Source organism: Pseudophryne corroboree, chromosome 4, assembly GCF_028390025.1.
Source record: "Pseudophryne corroboree isolate aPseCor3 chromosome 4, aPseCor3.hap2, whole genome shotgun sequence".
Lineage (NCBI taxonomy): Eukaryota > Metazoa > Chordata > Amphibia > Anura > Myobatrachidae > Pseudophryne > Pseudophryne corroboree.
In genome coordinates, this window is record NC_086447.1 from 764,127,633 (window position 1) to 764,136,432 (window position 8,800).

Sequence of the window (8,800 nt, forward strand, 5' to 3'; positions counted from 1 at the left end):
TATCTTATCGTTACCGAGAGAAAAAAGGAATTAGAGATGTTAGAAACAGATCTTAATAAACTTGAGACCATATTAGTCAAATTTAATAATGACGAGGAATTCAAGAGGGATGTGATTGACCTCCAATATAAATTGGATCGTCTAGAAAAGGAGATTATTTTACACAAACAAAAAAAGTTTGCAAGGGATAAATCTGACTACGATAGTGGAAAAATACACGATTGGGGGACCAACGTGAGTAATAAGATCGACTCAAAAAACTACCAAGCCCGTGGTGGTTGGAGAAGGTACGAGGATGATTTTAACAATGAGGTTTTCTATCCTAAACAGGATTATGGCCCTCATTCCGAGTTGTTCGCTCGCTAGCTGCTTTTAGCAGCATTGCACACGCTAAGCCGCCGCCTACTGGCTTAGCTTAGCAGAATTGCGAACGAAAGATTCGCAAAATTGCGAATAGAAATTTCTTAGCAGTTTCTGAGTAGCTCGACACTTACTCTGCCACTGCGATCAGTACAGTAAGTTTCGTTCCTGGTTTGACGTCACAAACACACCCAGCGTTCGCCCAGGCACTCCCCCGTTTATCCAGCCACTCCCGCGTTTTTCCCAGAAACTGCAGCGTTTTTTCACACACACCCATAAAACGGCCAGTTTCCGCACCAGAAACAACCACTTCCTGTCAATCACACTCCGATCACCAGAACGATGAAAAATCCTCGTAATGCCGTGAGTAAAATACCTAACTGTTGAGTAAAATAACTAAGCGCATGCACTCTGCGAACATTGTGCATGCGCAGTAAGTGACTAATCGCAATATAGAGAAAATCGGCAATGAGCGAACAACTCGGAATGAGGGCCTATGTTCCGTATTATCACTCCAAACAAAGAGGCCAATATGAGAATAGAAGAAGTTCATATCAATCACCCAGACGTAGATATGGGAGAAAATCCTCCTATAGAGCTCATCAATCCCCTAGAGGGCGACGCCAGGGATTTTCACGCCATAATCGCTATGAAAATGTTAGATCTATTTCTCCCAGAGGTCGAGTTTTTTTAGAGGAGAAAAAGAGGGTAGGTTTACCTTATCTCCAAGAAAAAGAGCGTCTACACACCTGTCTAGACTCCCTGCAGGGAGTGAAGAGACAATTGCTCCCAGGAGAAGAAGCACAAGGGGTGGACGAAAGATCGCCCAACAAAAAACGAAGAGCGATCAACCTCCTACAAGAATCATCAAATCATCAATCATCAACCTTACTGAAAAGGAACTATCAACCCCGCAGGTTTCAGTACTTAGTAAAGGGTTGAAGTTTGCTCCCAACCAACACGTTGATAAATTTAATCTCTTTGTGGATTTAAATAAGTATGTACGAAGTCTGACTCTGAAAAGGCATTTTTTTTAAAATCCTATGCCTAATACGACCCATGAACCTAAGAGCAAACCAATAGTAACATTCCCTTCCAGATATTACCCTGTGGAATCAAGAGGAAATCATATCGATTTCTTCTTTGATTCGGTGAAACAAGACTTTAGGAAACTCAAGATTCAGGATGATAGATATTGTGGTAACCTCACTCCCCAGGAAAGATTAGCAATAAAACAGTTGAAAAACGATGATGAAATAGTAATTAAATCAGCAGATAAGGGAGGAGCTGTAGTTATCCAAGAAAGAAAAGCTTATGTCAAGGAAGCACTCCATCAGATTGAAGACACATCGACATATGAATTACTTGAAGGGGACCCTACTCTGATGTTTTGTGATGAATTGTATATTGTCTTACATGGTGCTAAGAATAAAGGAATCATTTGTAGGGAGGAATTTGAATATATGTACAACAAAACCCCCGAGGATGCCCGTGTTTTACCACCTACCTAAGGTGCATAAAGGGGTGATTCCACCCCCTGGAAGACCTATAGTGGCAGGCGTGGACTCTTTGACGTCCAACCTGTCACATTTCTTGGACATCAAACTCCAACCTTATGTCAAGAAACAGTGATCATATCTAAAAGATTCAACTGATTTGTTGCATTTCCTTGGGGAGTTTCAATGGCAGCCCACATACAGGTGGGTCACTGTCGACGTTTAGGCATTGTATACCGCCATCCCCCATGTGAAAGGGAGTGAAGCAGTCAACACAATTCTGACCACAGATAGTTTGGTTAGTGAGGATGAAAGAGCATTCTTGTTGGAGAGCATTTTGTTCATCTTAAACCACAACTTTTTTGAGTTTGAGGGAAAATTTTATCGGCAAAAACAAGGCGCCGCGATGGGGACGAACTTTGCCCCATTGTATGCTAACATCTACATGAGTGATTGGGAAAATGGTGCCATATTCTTGGACGGTGAATTTAGTTGTCCCAACATCAGATTCTATAAGAGATATATAGACGACTTGATCTTTGTGTGGGAAGGTGAGATAGATACCCTGGAGGGGTTCATCTCTGGACTTCAGAATAATTCCTATAATCTCAGATTTACATACAAACAAGATCCATTGATCATTGATTATTTAGATGTCCTTCTTAGCATTGATACTGAGGGTACTCTGAATACGAAAACTTTTTTCAAAGAAACAGAAGCCAATAGCTTCATACCATCCGACAGTTGCCATTTGCCGAGATGGAAGACCTCTGTTCCATATTCCCAGTTCCTACGAATGAGGAAAAACTGTAACAGTTTGGACAGTTATTTGGAACAATCATTTATTCTGGTGGAACAGTTCATGGAAGAAGTAGAACTACGTAAAGATCAAGTTCGAGCCTCTGAAGTAGCTAGGAAGAATCTATTGGATAGGCAGGGTCACACCAATAGTAAACATCAATTGGAGAGACCATTTATTACGCAGTATAACCAAGAAAATGTAAAGATCAAACGTATCCTGTATCGGCATTGGCACCTCCTTCGCAGAGACCCTATATTGGGACCACACCTACCAGATAGACCTAACATCGTCTTTAGAAAATTGAAAAATCTAAAGAACATATTGGCACCTAGCCAACTCCAAACCAACCACCAGAATGGGGAGAACATTAATGGACACCCCCTCATGAAGAGAAAAGGCCTCTTCCCCTGCAACAAATGTAACTGTTGCCGCTTTGTCGATAAGAAGGGCTTCTGCTGGAGAGACGAGGGTAATAAAATACACCGCTTAATATCACTGGTTACTTGCAATACAACTTATGTGGTGTACAAGATCGAGTGCAGTTGCAAGTTGTCCTATACAGGGAAAACCAAAAGATGTCTGAAAACAAGGATACAAGAACACTTGCGGAATATCAAAAATAAGGTCCAGAATCATAGTCTCCCCTGTCACTTTCAGGAGAAACATAATTCAGATGTTCCCGGGCTTAACATTCACGGTGATTGAACACATACAGGAGGATAAGCGAGGAGGTGACAGGGACAAGCAATTGACCAAAAGGGAATCCTTTTGGATTTATACTTTGAATACCCTCATTCCGAATGGTTTGAATGAAAGTATTGATATGGTAGCCTTCCTCTAAACGGGATAGACCCGCCCATGATATATATCCCGCCAGTCTAGTGGGTTTTTTTTTTCTTTATGTAACGTAAAATTGCATATACGTCCCCTATACCACTAAAGAGTATAGTTAGGCTGTGAGGTTCTGGAGTAATTAAAATATCTGTATATGTATTATTCATTATTGTTTTTTGTTATATACAAATACTGTAAAGGTGGAGCTTTGTTCATAGTGGTGCCTACTCAATATGTCCTTTAAGGTCACTGTTAAATAACTACAATATGAATTTGGTCTGCATAGTTCACACTAGTATATGTAGGACACTAAGGGATTTTAGGTATAGAGTATATAGTATAGCTCATAAGGATCCTGTAGGTCACGTACACTAAAGGTAGGTATGTTAATAAATTGTATATTCATGAATAGATTCACAGTAATTGGATGAAGTAAAGGTAGTATAAAAAGTTCATTATGGGCCCTTCATTCATAATATATCACATATGGTAAGGGATTATCCTTATAGTTATCAGAGGTATTCATTTATTTATTTAATTAATTATTTCCTTCATACTCACCCACAATGGTGAGTATTATTATAGTTAGTTATAGTATAATGAAGGAGGTGTATTGAAATAAATTAGCTGTAATAACTAATAGATTTAATAAGTTATCACTAATCACTTATTGTGGTGAGCTTAAACCCTTGACACGTCTAATATTCTACAAATTTTATATGGGCACTGCCAGAGCCGGCCATAGCTATAGGCAAACTAGGCAATTGCCTAGGGCATCTGGTATGCTTAGGGGCATCTGCAGCTTCTGCTGATTAAAATGATATGCGGCATGCCTATATTCTGTAAGTAGCATTTCATATACAGATACAGCCACAGTCTCACCCAGTATATAGGCATGCTGCATATCATTTTAATCAGCAGAATCTGCTTGTGCATCCTAGCCACATAGCAATGCAAATAAGATGCATTTTCATAAAAAAGGTGCCCGACGTTAGTATTGAGGCAAGATATTTGAGGACACATCTGTATCCAAGCAGAGGCAGAGGTCACAGTGTTAGTGGCAGTGTAAGTGCTGTGTGCATGTGAGTGGGTTGGTTGTGCAGTCATTTTCGGAATATGTGTAAGGAGCATTATGTGCATTAATAATGTGCAACATATGTGTAAAGGGCACTATGTGTGTCATTATGTGTATAAGGGCATTAATAATGTGTGGCATATGTGTAACAGGGTACTACTGTATGTGTGTCATTATGTGTATAGGGACACTAATAATGTGCAGCAAATGTGTAGGGGGCACTATGTGTGTTATTATGTGTATAAGGGCATTAATAATGTGCGGCATATGTGTAAGGGACATTATGTGTAAAAGGGCATTAATAAAGATTGTCATAATGTGTAAGGCACATTATGTTTATAAGGACATTAATTATGAGTAAGGGGCATTACTGTGTGGAATTATGTGTATAAATGCATTACTAATGTGTGGCATTATGTGTATAGGGTGCTCTACTATGTGGCGTTGCGTATAGAAAGGGCACTACTGTGTCATCTAATATGAATAAAGAGCAATAGGGTGTGGTGTAATGTGAATAAGGAGTAATTCAGTGTGATGTTATGTGAATAAGGGGCTCTAATGTGATGAGTAATGTTTATAAGGTAAAGTAACACTACTGTGGGATGTAATATGAATTATGGACACTATTGCATGATCATATGTGAATAAAGTTGCAGTACTGTGTGGCGTAATTGGAATTGGGGTTACTATTGTGTGGCCATGCCCCTTGCCAGCAAAAACACACCCTTTTTGGGCTGTGCGCCAAATGTGCGAACTGTTCCTATTTAAAATATAGGGGGTACAAACACCAAAATAAGGACTGCTATGGGTGAGGGGTGATGGTGCTGGGAAAGAGGTGCAACCAGTGGTGGTGCTAGGGGGCACCAGCCAAAATCTTGCCTAGGGCATCATATTGGTCAGGGCCGGCCCTGGGCACTGCATTTTATTTTGTTCTCTAGGAGTATAAAAATGAAACTTGATTATTACTTATTATATATTATAAATTATCACATGGGAGTTATGTGTAGGGTGTATGTCCCTTTTAACACTGGCACTTATTAGCATATAACCTATTAAATGTTCCAGTCCAGGTTATAATTAGGGTCATAGACGTCTCTACTTCACATAAGTATTATTTACTTATTAAGAATATTTTTTTCTTCAATTTTGTGAGGATAAGGAGTGATTAAGGTTCACGTTTGATTAGGTAGATCAGGTTTCATGCCGCTTGTGTCTAATCCGAGGGTGTAACAAAATGTATGTAAATAGTTACTAGGTATTTAGTCCTCCTGACCTGTGGCTTTCTCAGTTAGAGGAGAGCCGTACCATTAGGCGCAGCAAGACACGTGACTTGGTCAGGTGTCGGGAAGCGCCAGGTGGAACGCAAAATTAAGATGGCGCCGGAACGCATAAGGTCCGGCTGCAGCGGGCGCAAGTAGACAGTAAGCACGCTCGGCTTAATGATCGAAGCTTATGGATGTGACTGGGGGAAGTCATATTCCCCTTAATACGAATTCAAACTGGGTGTGGATGTGTGCATATGTCCCTTTTTAGCAGCACAAGTTAAAGTATCCACCCCATTCACTGCAGGATTGGATAAACAGACTGTCAATTACAACTAAGGCAGTCTCAAGCTGAGATAGTTACCGCAAAGCATTATGGGTTATATATTAATAAAGGTTTTTCTGATATCAGATCAATTTATGAGTGGTTATTTTCGGAGTAAATTAACTCTTATAATAGGTTTAGTAAAGTCCATATGTGGGGAAGTGCGCACTATTAGTAAATAAGGGGCTAAAAGTCCTTTATTTTTGGCACCAATTAGATCAGGGTATTTGATGACATCATTACCCTTTCCCTTTATAAGGGTCAACACCCAGTTTAGTGCTTCATTACACAGGTACTGAGCTTCTGCTACAGATCCATGGGAGGTAAGAGAATGTGATACTACTCTGAACAAAGTTCTCCCTAAAAGATACAAATGTTACTATGCATATTTAATCCTTGTTATATGTAACAGTGTATCATAGTGTTTTCAATGTTTGGACACACTAACTTACACTTATTTGTTCAAATTGTAATGTGGAGTACACATATGCGAATATCTGAGGACATCCTTTTTAGTGCTTTTAGGGTCTGGTTTTATAGACCGGCACTTACAATTATTGCTTCATTATATTCTGGTGCATGATGTAGTCTGATTTATCAAAGATTTGATAGCCTGAAAAAGGGCAATTTTAACTAATAACTCTGTTTGGTCCAAATACCCTGGATATGTGTTTTGTTTAATAGGAGAGGCCTCCTCCCCCCCCCCCCCCCCCCCTTCTTTTCAAACTTTTTAAGTTTAATAAAGCCTCATGTAAGACGCATTATTCATTCATAATTAGTGCTAATATTATTGATTGATTAATTATTTAATAATATGCATTTACTAATTCGCCCTGATATGAATTTATTAGGTCTCCTATCTAAGTGACCTTTCAGTACCTGAGTTTCCGAATTTCTTTTATTCAAGTTGTCTTACCACGAGGTATGTGAAGTGACATGTTTCATATTCTTATTTTTGTCCACTTTATACATAATAATGTTATTGAATAAATTGTGACGAGGTTAATATTTCTCAATTAGGCCACACTGGTTGCTTATAATAAAGCCTTGGTGATATATTAGAATTTCCATCTTGCACGTATGAACGAGTTTTCTCGTATTATGCTATATGTTCCAGTTACTCGAGGTATGACCAGAGATGTAATTCCTTTTTTTCTCCTTTTTTGACCTTTCTCTGTCTGCTCTGTCATATTGGAAGTTTTTTGTAATGATGTGTTCCTTATATGTTATTAAGAATATTGTATTAAGCTCTGATAAGATCTTCTACAATTATAGATGTACCCCTGAAGAAGTCTTTTGTATAAGACGAAACGCGTTGGGTTGTCTATGTTGTGGCGTTATCTCCGAACCAACTTTAAGGAGAAGGAGGAGACTGTTGTGACCCACTTGCATTTGTATTCAACACTGAGAATTATACATCTTTCACTGTGGAATAATACGTCTCTTCTGTATTAGTTTTGAATGTGTTTTTAATAAATGTTTTATGATGGAACATGTTATTACTGTGCTTTAAAATAGGTTTTAACTAGTTAAGGTTTAAAAGTGGGAGTTGATACGACCCCTTGGCGCCAGTTCTTCTATTGTTGCATATATATATATATATATATATATATATATATATACACAAAATAGTGCATCAGTGCGCTTGTTCTTGTCTATATAACCGTTCACACAGCCCAGTAATTAGTATAGTAGTCAATAATTAGTTTTAAGTCCTGTTCCCACAATCTGGGCATACAGAATATATTTACAGTCGCAGAAAGGCCAAATAGCCAAAAGTCCACACCCTCCACATCTCACGGGCGGCTGCTGGGTTCTTCAGACATGCTACTAGGTACAAGTAGCCCAAAGATAACTAGAAAACAACAGGAAGAACAAAAAAGCGCCTATGGTGTAGTAATTCTTAAAGTCTTTCTTAAAGATCTCCCGAGGAAGCCTTAAAACAGGGTGAAACGCATTGAGATACTGATTGGATGATAAACCCATTTGGACACTGAACTACTAAGTTAAGCTTATCTTTTGTACTTTTTATTTACTAATTTTATATATATATATATTAGTGGTGGGCAACGATTAAAATTTCTAATCGCGATTAATCGCATGATTTTCATAGATTAATCGCGATTAATCGCATTGTTATGCGCAAGATTCAATAATTAATTCAAAAGTAGTGTATTGCGCTCCTGGTTGGCTGCCAGTACTCAAGTTCCTATTGGCTCGCTGGTGGCCAGCAATACACTTGAAATGGCACCGGCGCTGTCACGGTCTCCATGGCTGCCTGCAGCTAACTACTGTATGCACCACACATGTCCCACCAGTGCCAGATATCCCCCAGTGCCAGATAAGCCCCCAGTGCCAGGTATACATGCCCCCCCAGTGACAGATGTTCCCCCAGTGCCAGGTATACATGCCCCCCAGTGACAGATATACCCCCAGTGCCAGGTACACATGTCCTCCCAGTGCCAGATATGCCCTCAGTGCCAGGTACACATGTCCTCCCAGTGCCAGATATGCCCCCAGTGCCAGATATCCCCCAGTGCCAGATAAGCCCCCAGTGCCAGGTATACATGCCCCCCAGGGCCAGATATGCCCCCAGTGCCAGGTAAGCCCCCAGTGCCAGGTATACATGCCCCTCAGGGCCAGATA

General features: G+C 39.8%; 1 long non-coding RNA gene across 1 annotated transcript; it reads left to right on the forward strand.

The window, feature by feature from the left end:
* Positions 1-6,447: 6,447 nt before the first annotated feature.
* LOC134911757 (uncharacterized) lies at positions 6,448-7,638 on the forward strand. The gene is made up of 3 exons (XR_010176819.1): positions 6,448-6,477; positions 7,006-7,076; positions 7,430-7,638. It is a non-coding gene; the product is annotated as an uncharacterized LOC134911757 (long non-coding RNA).
* Positions 7,639-8,800: the final 1,162 nt, after the last annotated feature.